Source organism: Equus quagga, chromosome 13 (assembly GCF_021613505.1).
Source record: "Equus quagga isolate Etosha38 chromosome 13, UCLA_HA_Equagga_1.0, whole genome shotgun sequence".
Classification (NCBI taxonomy): domain Eukaryota; kingdom Metazoa; phylum Chordata; class Mammalia; order Perissodactyla; family Equidae; genus Equus; species Equus quagga.
In genome coordinates this window covers 2,191,632-2,204,966 of record NC_060279.1, presented here as the reverse complement: position 1 = coordinate 2,204,966, position 13,335 = coordinate 2,191,632, and positions in this window count along the sequence as shown.

The window sequence follows — 13,335 nt, the reverse complement described above, 5'->3', positions numbered from 1 at the left end:
GATTTAATTAACATATCCATCAGTTCACTTTCACATTTTTTACATTTCACCTGTCTTTTTTTAGAACATTTAAGAAATCAACCTCTTTTAACAGCCTTGAACTCTAGCGTTAACTCTTCAAAGCGGCGATGTTAATAAGGCTATTAAGGGTTAATGGAAAGAGGATAATTGCTTGTTAATTATTATTTGCATAATGTTTTAATATATAGTATTCTATACAGTATACTTTTTAATAATGATAGCCTCATTTACAACTTTAATATTATCTCTAATAACTCTGCGAAATAGATATTATCATCATATTACAAGGGAGAAACTGAAGCCCAGAGGGGTTAGATGTCTTGCCCAAGGTCACGTATTTGCACCCAGGTTTCTCTCAGCCCAGAGCCTTCCCTCTGTGCCCGGAGCCAGATCAAACAGCTAGCCCAGGTGCCCCTGTATAGAGAACACAGAAACACTGCCGCAGTGATCAGAAATAGGGTGCCTGTTAGCTCGGTTTTGCTCATGAGACACCTTACATTACTGCAAAATGTTAATTGTCTACCAAAATAGACAGTGTCTTCCAGTGGACATTTAAAAGCATGCCTCCAGGCGCAGCCTATCTTTGATGATATTTTTGCAACATAATTATAGGCACACCACCAGCCCTGAGAGCAGCCGGCCGACGGTTGCCTGAAGTTTGTCTGTCTCCTTCAACTAAAATTCAGAAACTGAACAAAGCACAGGATAGTGCTGTTTACTGCACTATACTCTATTTTATTACATTACCTAAATACAAAATCTTTTAATATGGCTCCCAAGAAAATGTCTGGCTTAGAAAATTTTAAAAAAGAAAAAAACGAAAGAAAACAAATTGCAGAAAAGTGACAGTTTGTCCAGAAAATAATTTTTAAACATAATTTATGGCTATATTCATGTTTAGTTAAGTGTGAATGACGAACATTGTCTAGCTATTGGTGATTTTAAAAAAAGTTAAATGAAAATAATTCCAAATAAGTTTAAATATTATGTCATATTCAGTGCATGGCATAAATTCCTTATTTTGAACATATTAGAACAAACTCCTTATTTTGAACATTATGGAAATTACTTTCTCTTAGCTCCTATTGAGACAGGAACCAGCCTAACGAGACGGGGCCATCTGCCAGGCCCCGGGCCTAAGAGAAGGCCCTCACCAATCGGCAGGCTAGGAGAACCAGTCAGAGGCCACCAAGATCCACATTCCACAGCCTCCGGACGTTCCTGGGCTCACACATGCGCCCTAGCACCCAGGAGTCGGTTGAAGGTGACCCAGCCCCATTAGCCTGGTAAAAATCACACTCGGGTGGAGAGCTAGTGTGCTAGTGACACGTGTCGCATCAGGTGGCATTTGAACAACAGCGCAGGTACAAGCACAGCCCTACCTCCATATGCCATGACGAGGCCCTCCTCTCCAGCCTTTGCCTAATAAAAGCCCACAATCCTGCTCCCTAAGGAGCCGGTCACCTGCCCCTTTCCTTTCCACACCAGCTCCCTTGTGCCTCTCCTGTGCACAAGCTAATCAACCCTTAACTTTTCTACTCCCATTTGTTGTCTCTCTTGATTTCCATCCTGGGGGACAATTAGAAGCCAATGTGCTGGTAACACTGTCAAAGAAGTGTTGAACAAGTAGATGGAGAATATTGCTGTAAGGGAGCTCCAAATTGTGGCTGCCTGGGACACCCACATGTTTATCTGAATGACTGCCAAAGACCATCACGTGTGTGACCTTCAAGTTACCTGAGTTGGTGACTACTTCACAAATTATTCCGAAATGAAGTCTTTGGTTTTTAGGATTTAGAAATCCTTGGAAAAAGAAACTAAAGTTTTAAGAGAATAAATGACCTTCCTTAGTTGTCAAATACGGAATATTCACTAAGATATCCTGATTGCCAGGCCAAAAACCTAACTGCCTTGGATACAGGTTCAGGAAGGTTGGGGCGGAGATGTCACCATTGCCTGAGGCTCTCGGGGGAACCACTCCCAAGCCAGAAGCTTGGCCACTTACCCTTCTCCTTCCTGACTCACATATTCTGGAGGACAGAACAATGTGTCCTGTGCTCATCCATGCTTCTGTGTTCCATATCTCTTGCTTAGCATCTAGGTTATCTTCTTCCTGTATCAGGGTCAAAGCAGCAGCCAGAATCCTCCAGGATGCCCCAAGGCATCACCAGAATCCAGCTCCTTCCAGCTGGGCGCGAAGGCCAGGTTGCCGTCTCCAATCAAAGCAGATGCTGCTTTCTTTTACCTCAATAAGTGAGAGTCCTGATGTCCACTTTTGGAATGAGGAAACTCCTAGAAAACATGCTGAGGATGCTATACTCTTCTGGGAAGTCTCCCTGGTCTCCTCATGCAGCTTAAGTTCTAAAATAATAACAATAAAGCATAAACTTTAGAGGTAGACAAAGATTGGAATCCCAGCTCTCTTGGCTGGTGGCCATAATTAGCCTCTTTTGATCCCCAATTGTCCCATCTGTAGAATGGGACAATAACGCCTTCTCTGTGGAGCTGTTGGCCACACAGACGATTCAATAAACAGAAGCTTTTATTATTGTTATATAATGTTGATTGGATTGGTGATGGTAGCAAAATGAGAAGAGAAAGACCATAGAGTTTGGGATGATGTGAAGGAACCAGTGAATCAGGAAGTGAACAGACCTGCGCCTACCCTGGATTCCGCTCACTGGTGGCACAGGTGCAGCTGAAGTTGGACAAAGCCGTGCAGTGAGGACCAGCGGCTTCACAGACAGGTCTCAAATGAGTGAATGCGTTCTGACTCTGAGCCCAGCTTCATCCTCGGAGGCTCAGAAACTCAGTCCCACCCGGAAATCATCTCAGGGAGCCTGACGTGGACCCACAAACTCACAGAGGCCTGTGCATAACACCACATGGTCAGTGGGCCCGACAGACATGTCGCCTGACCAGCACGTTCACTCCCTAGAAGCAAGCTATTCAGGAAGGTGGGTCATCAGAAGGTACCTACGGAGTCCAGAACCCTAACAGAGAAGTCAGTTTTATAACTTGAAAATACAATAGCATCAGAGCTTGTTAGCTACACGAGTCTCCACAATAGGGACATCTGACAGACAGCCACATGTTCCCTTACGATTCTGCTCTCTTCCAGACAGAGCCCAAGAGGTACGGCCAGTGTTCTCCTCAGTGTCTCCTTTCTTTGCCTCTGCGGCTGACCAGCTTCCCTTCAGATCAACTCCTTCCTTCCTTCGAGACGTTTATTCCTTCAGTCAGCCTAGATGCCCGCCCGGGAACCTCTCGTTACCTGTTGATGGTAGAGTTAACTCTGAGAGGACCAGAAAGACAGTGGCATTTCCAAGTTCCTGATGGAGGGGTGAGGGTTGTCCGTGAGTAAGTAAGGATGGGCCATAGGTGCAGTTACCTCTGCCTTCCTCACCTCTGGCAGAGTTAGAAGGACGTAGACAATGAGAACAGAACCATCTTTGTTGAAAGGCCCTTCCTTTTACAGAGGTGGCCTTCCCAGCGCCACACGGAGAGATGGGACCACATGCTCAGTTCTTTAAACCAAAATTTCCCCTCTAGCTTCCGCCCTTTTCCTGTGTTCTTTCCCTGGTCCTTATCTGGGGTGGAAGGGAGGGTATCCATGGACGGAGGCAAACGTGGCAACAAAAGCAGTAAAAACTAGACTTTGATGTTTTCCCTCGAATCCTCCCAGGTTCAAAGCTGGCCTCAGACTCTGGGGCACAAGTCCGCCGAGCAATGATGGGCAAGATGCTCTTTGAGGCCCCCAGCCTCTCTAGAGGGTTTCCCAGGGCACCTCGCTGTGGAGCCGTCCAGCTGAGTGCTCCGCTAGGTCATAGGCGTCTCACCAAGCTCCTGTGCCCAAAGCTGGCACCAAAAAGTTAGGATTATTTCCATGAGTCTGGAGTTGGGGGCTGAGGGACAGCCGTGGCCTCATATCCTTACCCTTCTCTGGGTCCGTCCTTCTCCGTGCTGCTGCGCTGCTGGCTGCATCACTTCAGTCTCCGTTTCACATTACAGAGCACGTGTCCACTCTGTCCCCGGCACAGTGCTGGAGACTCTGGAGATCATATAAACGCTTTCTCTTCTATCTGAAGTCAAGCTCCCCAGTCCTAAGGAGACTGCCTGGTGCTGGGTCACTTCTTTAGTAAGTATTCATTGAATTCATACTGGAGGCATCACCAAGAGCCTGAAATTAGTGATATAATAAGATGTAGACCACATCCTCCATGGAGGGCTCTTGCCAAAAACGTTTTTCCAGAATCCAATCTTGAGAAAACAATCAGACAATTCAGAATCTGGTACTGTCTTTAAGACCACTGGCCTAGACTCTGTAAAAAGAAAGTCAATATTATTTTTTCTTTTTTTTTCTGCTTTATCTCCCCAAACCCCCCCTGTACACAGTTGTATATCTTAGTTGCAGGTCCTTCTAGTTGTGGGATGTGGGACGCCACCTCAACGTGGCCTGACGAGCAGTGCCACGTCCGCGCCCAGGATTTGAACCCTGGGCTGCCGCAGTGGAGCGCGTGAACTTAACCACTCGGCCATGGAGCCGGCCCCAAGAAAGTCAATATTATTAAAAGCAAAAAAAGGCAGAGGATTGTTATAGGCTGATACTGTCCAATAGCGCTATTTGTGATCATGAAAATGGTCTATATCTGTGCTGTCCAATATAGCAGCCACTAGCCACATGTGGCAATTGAGCACTTCAAATATGGCCAGTGTGCCTGATGAACTGATTTTTAAATTTTTTTTTTTATTTTATAGATTGACACCTGAACTAATAACTGTTGCCAATCTTCTTTTCTTTTTCTGCTTTTTATCCCCAAATCCCCCCAGTACATAGTTGTATATTTTTAGTTGTAGGTCCTTCTAGTTGTGGCATGTGGGACGCCACCTCAGCATGGCTTGATGAGCGGCACCATGTCCGCACCCAGGATCCGAACCGGCAAAACCCTGGGCCACCGAAGCAGAGTGCAAGAACTTAACCACTTGGCTACAGGGCGGCCCCTTAAATTTATTTAATTTTGATTAATTTAAATGTAAATAACCACGAATGGCTATTGGCCCCTGTATTGGACACAGCATAGTTCTACATTTTAAAAGACTGAAAAAATAAAACAAATGCAATGCATGAACTTTGATCATATTCTGGATCAGAGGGGCAGAAAATGAGAAAAAATATTTTGAAGGCTATAGATAACTGTAAATGTAAACTGTTTATGATTTTATTGAGCTAAGGTTAATTTTCTTAGGTGTGATAATGGTCTTTTGGTTTTGTAGGAGAATTTCGTTCTTAGGAGCAGTATGCTGACATACTTAGGGATGAAGTGTGTGCTGCTTACTTACAAATGGCTCACCACACACACAAAGACCCAAAGCACACATGGCAAATGTCTGTGATTGAAAATCCAGCTGAAGGACATACTGGTATGCCTTGTACTCTTTCAACTTTTCTATGGATTTGAATTTTTTTTTAATAAAATGTGGGAAATAAAAAGGAGTGAGGCAGACACCCATAGGAAGTATGATAGTAAGAGAGCAAGGCTGACCACTTTCCCCGGCTTCCAAAAAACCGTGCTCCGAGTATGTACATGAAATCAGTCATTCGGCACGCTGAATGTGCTCGCCCTCTCTCGTTTCTAACTGTCCCTCTGGGAAACTGCAACTGACCATCGAAGAAATACACCCCCATGCCCACCAAAAGAATTGTCACTCCTTTGATTGAAACCCTGTCACTTGCAGGGACACCAGCAACTTGCTAATCTTCCCTCTTAAATCTTCACTACTCCATTTCTGATTTGGAAAGCTTAGAGTTGTTCCTCTCAGAACCAGGCCAAAGCCAAAATTCCGTATTTGAAGTCCTCGTTTACTGTGCAACATGCCGGTCGCTTATAAATTAAATAATTATAAACTGGTCACATGATTAAGCTACCACAAGTCCAGCAGATTGTAAATGCTATAGGTGATAAGTGAGGGCTGCGCTCATAGGGGAAATGTTCATAAATGAGCTGATGCTTAAGTCAGGCCTTGAGCAGCATTTCTCAAAGTGGACTCCGGTCTAGGAATCACCCTAGCACTTGACTAAAAGGCAGATGCCCCCGTCTCCGACCCCAGCCCTACAGACTCAGGAGGTCCACACTGAACATGTGCCCCAGCTGAACCTTATCACAATGAAGTTGGAGAACTTAAAGTGTGGTAAGATGTCGGTCTGTGAAAAGAAACCTGAAGGCTATTCTGATAGGCGAAGCACCCGGCCAAAGACACAAAGTCAAAATTGATACTGGGCTTTTAAAGAGTCTAAGGAACTCCTCCTGGTTGGAGGGGGATCTTCCCATTGGAGAGCAGGTGAGAGAAAGTGGGTTGGGCAGGGCGGGGCTGGTGCGTAGAAAGCTCTGGGCACCAGGACAGGGAGGCTGGCCAGTTTTTGGATAGTTGATGGACAATGAAGGAACAAATAATGATGTTTTAGGGGAATCATCCTGGCCAGCTGTGTAGGATGAATTGAAGGCAAAAGAAACTAGAATAAGGCAGACCAAGAAACAGGTTGTTGAAGATGATGCAGGTGTCAGGTAACGAAAGCCTGAACTAGGAAAGTGGCACTGGATAGGAAGCAGAAGGGATGGATGGGAGGAATGTGTTTGCAGGAAAAATCAGTAGGATGTGGTAACTGACTTTTTAAAAGGGAGGAGGCTGTAAAGGGATGTGTGTAAAAGGAAATGTTAATAATCTTCAAGGTCTGCAATAGCAAAAAAAAACCCACTAATAACATGATTTAAAAATTGGCCAAGGGGGCCAGCCCCATGGCTGAGTGGTTAAGTTCATGCACTCCACTTCAGCGGCCCAGGGTTTCGCCAGTTCCGATCCTGGGCACAGACATGGCACTGCTCATCAAGCCACGCTGAGGCCTTGTCCCACATGCCACAACTAGAAGGACGCACACCTAAAAAAATACAACTATGTACCTGGGGGCTTTGGGGAGAAAAAGGAAAAATAAAATCTTTAAAAAAATAAATTATTTTGAGTACCAGATCCAAGATGGCGGCGTGAGTAGTCTTCTTTGTCTCTCCCCCTTCGAATCTACAACTAATTGGACACTCATCGCTTAACAAAGGATATCCATATAGCATCTCAGGACACCTCAGAGACGCACGCTGCTATACATCGGAAGGCGGACGGACTTCCCTCCGGCAGGAGGTGGAGATAGGTGAAAACTCTCCGACCCCGACCCCCGAACAGCCTAGTACCTCCAAGCGGCTTTCTTCCAGCGGATGCCCCCAGAACATCGCCACACACCAAGGGCAGGAGGGAGCGCACACCAGAGGAATGATGGTGGAAACAGGTGACCAGAGCCCTACCTAAGCCCCCCTGCAATTACACCTAAGCCCAGAGGGAAGCTCCAGAGTTACACACCGGAGGCGGCGGGGAAAACCCCTACCCACCATTAGCGGAGAGGCCCCGCCTAGCATCCACAACGCCGGGAGGCTCCTAGAGAGAATCACCAACGGGGCAGCAGCCCGCCAGCTGCCGCCGCCACTCTAACAGACTGCGGCTATCACCCAATCCGGGCTCAGGACTACTGGAGACCTCCTGGGAGAGGACTGGGGCTGGGTGGAGCTCCAGTGGCCGGCTCCGCGGCCCAGGGGGGAAACTCCAGAGTTCCGTCTGGGCAGCAGGCAAAGTCTCTACCTGCCATTAGCGGAGAGGCCCTTCCCAGCATCCACAACACCGAGAGGCTCCCGGAGAGAATCCCAAACAGGGCGGCAGCCCCACTGACTGCAGCTATCACCCGGTCAGGGAATGGGGCTACTGGAGATCTGCTGGGAGAGCTCTGGGGCTGGGTGGAGTTCCGGCGGCCGGCGCCACGGCCCAGGGGGAAACTCTGGACTTCCGTCCTGGCAGCAGGCATAGCCTCTACCCACAAATAGCGGAGAGGCCCCACCCAGCATCCACAACGCCGGGAGGGTCCCGAAGAGGAGAATCCCAGGCAGGGCAGCAGCTGGCCAGCTGCCACTGAACTCAAGGTCTCTGGCTATCCCCCAGACAGGGCAAGGGGCTCCCCGAGATCCTGGGGGAGAGGACTGGGGCTGGGTGGAGTTCCAGCGACCCGGCTCCATGGCCCAGGGGGAAACTCTACAGTCTCACAGAAGCCTCAGCGATAGCCTCTGCACAGCACTAGTAGAGAGCACCCATCCAGAAACCACAAGGCTGGAAGACCCTGGGACAAAAGTAGCATAGCTAGGCGAGCTAACCACAGACTGTAGAAGATGCCCATAGCTCTGCTGTGACCCATAGTGGACAAGTGAGATTTTGTGGGCGCCGACAGTGACAGAGCTGCAAATATAAGTGATCCTGCTCCTGGCCGCTGGGAAAACCCATAACACCTCTGCAGCCCCTAAGGAGGGAGCACGTCTAGGTGGGCTGCAACAGTAGGCACCAGCAGTCTGAAGCCCCCTTGTGACGGCCCCCACAGCTGAAGAGGGAACCCACAGGACCACTGTGACTACGAGGAGGGGCCCAGGCCCAGTTATCAACAGCTGATAGGGTTCCTGGTTGGTTCATATAGACAGCTGTCCCCCCACCACACCAGTAGAAACAAGTGGAAGCAGTAACTGAACTCTATCTCTATGTGGAGACACAAATCTACACCCATCAAGCAATATGAAAAAATATATTAAATCTCCAGAACAGAAGGAAAATGACAAATACACAGAAAACAATGCCAAAGACAATGAAAGATATAACCTAAATGATGATGACTTCAAAACAGCCATCATTAAAAAACTCAATGAGTTAAAAGAGAATTCAGATACACAACTCAACGAGTTCAGGAGCTATGTCACAAAAGAGTTCGATACTATAAAGAAGAACCAAACAGAAATACTGGAAATGAAGAACACAATAGAGGAAATTAAGAAAAATCTAAACGCACTGAACAGTAGGGCCTATAATATGGAGGAAAGAATTAGCAATTTGGAAGATAGGAATATAGAAATGCTGCAGGCAGAGGAGAGAGAACTAAGACTAAAAAGAAATGAAGAAACTCTCTGAGAATTATCTGACACAATTAGGAGATGCAACGTAAGGATTATAGATATACAAGAGGGAGAAGAGAGGGAGAAGGGGGCAGAAAGCCTATTCAAAGAAATAATGGCTGAGAACTTCTCAAACCTTGGGAGAGAGATGGAACTTCATGTGACAGAAGCCAATAGATCTCCAAACTTTATCAATGCAAGAAGACCAACCCCAAGGCATATTGTAGTGAAGCTAGCAAAAGTCAACGACAAGGAGAAAATACTAAGGGCAGCCAGGCAGAAGAAATTAACCTACAAAGGAACCCCCATCAGGCTATCAGCAGATTTCTCAGCAGAAACTTTACAGGCTAGAAAAGAGTGGAATGATATATTCAAAAATCTGAAGGACAAAAACCTGTAGCAGAGAATTCTCTACCCAGTGAAAATATCCTTCAAATACGATGGAGAAATAAAAACTTTCCCAGATAAACAAAAATTAAGGGAGTTCATTGCCACAAAACCTCCTCTTCAAGAAATGCTCAGGAAAACCCTCATTCCTGAAAAATCAAAAAAAGGAAAGGGGCTACAAAACCAAGAGCAGAGGAGATAAGTAGAAGGACAACAACAGAGAGTAGCATCTCTTCATCAGAACAGACTAAACCATGGGACGAGAAACAAAGGAAATTGAAGAGAACCGGAAAACAAGACATAAAATGGCAGCAGTAGGCCCCCACATTTCAATAATCACTCTAAATGTAAATGGATTGAACTCTCCAATCAAAAGACACAGAGTGGCAAGATGGATCAAAGAACAAGACCCAACAATATGCTGCCTCCAGGAAACACACCTCAGCCCCAAAGACAAACACAGACTCAGAGTGAAGGGATGTAAGACAATACTCCAAGCTAATAATGAACAAAAGAAAGCAGGTGTCGCTATACTAATATCAGACAAAGTTGACTTCAAAGCAAAACAGATAAAGAAAGACAAAGAGGGACAGTATATAATGATAAAAGGGACTCTCCACCAAGAAGACATAACACTTATAAATATATACGCACCCAACACAGGAGCACCAAAATTTGTAAAGCAACTCTTAACAGAACTAAAAGAAGACATCAACAACAATACAATAATAGTAGGGGACCTCAACACCCCATTAACACCAATGGACAGAACATCCAGACAGAAAATCAACAAGGCAATTATAGAATTAAATGAAAAATTAGACCAGATGGACTTAATAGATATATATAGAACACTTCATCCAAAAACAGCAGGCTACACATTCTTCTCAAGTGCACATGGAACATTCTCAAGGATTGACCATATTTGGGGAAACAAAGCAAGCATCAATAAATACAAGAGAGTGGAAATAATATCAAGCATCTTTTCTGATCATAATGCTATGAAACTAGAAATCAACTACAAGAATAAAGCAGAGAAAGGTGCATAAATGTGGAGACTAAACAACACGCTACTGAACAAACAATGGATCATTGAAGAAATTAAAGAAGAAATCAAATATTATCTGGAGACAAATGAAAATGAGAACACATCATTTGAAATCATTTGGGATGCAGCAAAAGCAGTCCTAGGAGGGAAATTCATTGCAATACAGTCTCACCTCACTAAACAAGAAAAAGCTCACATAAGCAACCTCAAATGACAACTAACAGAATTAGAAAAAGAAGAACAAACAAAGCCCAGAGTCAGTAGAAGGAAGGAAATAATAAAAATAAGAGCAGAAATAAGTGATACTGAAACAAAAAAGACAGTAGAAAGGATCAATGAAACAAAGAGTTGGTTCTTCGAAAAAATTAACAAAATCGACAAACCCTTAGCCAGACTCACTAAGAAAAGAAGAAAGAAATCTCAAATAAATAAAATTAGGAATGAGAGAGGAGAAATCACAACAGATACCAAAGAAATACAAGGGATCATAAGAGAATACTATGAAAAACTATATGCCAACAAATCGAACAACCTAGAAGAAATGTACAAATTCCTAGACTCTTACAACCTCCCCAAACTGAATCAGGAAGAAATGGAGAATCTGAATAGGCAAATCACAAGTAAAGAAATAGAAACAGTAATCAAAAACCTCCCCAAAAATAAGAGTCCAGGACCAGACGGCTTCTCTGGAGAATTCTACCAAACATTCAAAGAAGATTTAATACCTATCCTTCTCAAACTATTCCAGAAAATTGAGGAAGATGGAGTACTCCCTAACACATTCTATGAAGCCAACATCACTCTGATTCCCAAACCTGACAAGGACAACACAAAGAAGGAGAACTACAGGCTGATATCACTGATGAACATAGATGCAAAATCCTCAACAAAATTCTGGCAAACCGAATACAGCAATACATCAAAAAGATTATACACCATGATCAAGTGGGATTTATACCAAGGACACAGGGATGGTTCAACATCCACAAGTCAATCAACGTGATACACTCCATCAACAAAATGAAAAACAAAAACCACATGATCATCTCAATAGATGCAGAGAAAGCATTCGACAAGATCCAACACCCATTTATGATAAAAACCCTCAATAAAAATGCGTATAGAAGGAAAGTACTCAACATAATAAAGGCCATATATGACAAACCCACAGCTGACATCATACTCAATGGACAAAAACTGAAACCCATCCCTCTGACGACAGGAACAAGACAAGGGTGCCCGCTTTCACCACTCCTATTCAACATAGTACTGGAGGTGTTGGCCAGAGCAATTAGGCAGGAAAGAGAAATAAAAGGAATCCAAATAGGTAATGAAGAAGTAAAACTCTCACTGTTTTCAGATGACATGATCTTATATATAGAAAACCCCAAAGAATCCATAGGAAAGCTATTAGAAACAATCAACAGCTACAGCAAAGTTGAAGGGTATAAAATGAACATACATAAATCAGTAGCATTTCTATACACTAACAATGAACTAACAGAAAAAGAACTCAAGAACTCAATCCCATTCACAATTGCAATGAAAAGAATAAAATACCTTGGGATAAATTTAACCAAGGAAGTGAAAGATTTATACAATGAAAACTACAAGACTTTCTTGAAAGAAACTGACGACGACATAAAGAGATGGAAAGACATTCCATGTATTTGGATTGGAAGAATAAACATAGTTAAAATGTCCATTCTACCTAAACCAATCTACAGGTTCAACGCTATCCCAATCAGAATCCCAAGGACATTCTTTACAGAAATAGAACAAAGAATCCTAAAATTCATATGGGGCAAAAAAGACCGCGAATTGCTAAAGCAATCCTGAGAAAGAAGAACAAAGCCGGAGGCATCACAATCCCCGATTTCAAAACATACTACAAAGCTACAGTGATCAAAACAGCATGGTACTGGTACAAAAACAGGTGCACAGATCAATGGAATAGAATTGAAAGCCCAGAATTAAAACCACACATCTATGGACAGCTGATCTTTGACAAAGGAGCTGAGGGCCTACAATGGAGAAAAGAAATTCTTTTCAACAAATGGTGCTGGGAAAACTGGACAGCCACATGTAAAAGAATGAAAATCAACCATTCTTTTCCACCATTCACAAAAATAAACTCAAAATGGATCAAAGACCTAAAGATTAGGCCTGAAACAATAAGTCTTCCAGAAGAGAATATAGGCAGTACACTCTTTGACATCAGTTCAAAAGAATCTTTTCAGACACTATAACTCCTCAGATGAGGGAAACAATAGACAGAATAAACAAATGGGACTTCATCAGACTAAAGAGCTTCTTCAAGGCAAGGGAAAACAGGATTGAAACAAAAAAACAACCCACTAATTGGGAAAAAATATTTACAAGCTACTTATCCGACAAAGGGTTAATCTCCATAATATACAAAGAACTCACACAGCTTGACAACAAAAAAACAAATAACCCAATCAAAAAATGGGCAGAGGACATGAACAAACATTTCTCCAAAGAAGATATAAGTATGGCCAATAGATACATGAAAAGATGCTCATCATCACTAATCATCAGGGAAATGCAAATCAAAACTACACTTAGATATCACCTTACACCTGTTAGATTGGCAAAAATATCCAAAACCAAGAGTGACAAATGTTGGAGAGGTTGTGGAGAAAAAGGAACCCTCATCCACTGTTGGTGGGAATGCAAACTAGTGCAGCCACTATGGAAAACAGTATGGAGATTTCTCAAAAAGTTAAAAATAGAAACACCCTATGACCCAGCCATCCCACTACTGGGTGTCTATCCTAAGAACCTGAAATCAGCAATCCCAAGAGTCCCATGCACCCCTATGTTCATCAC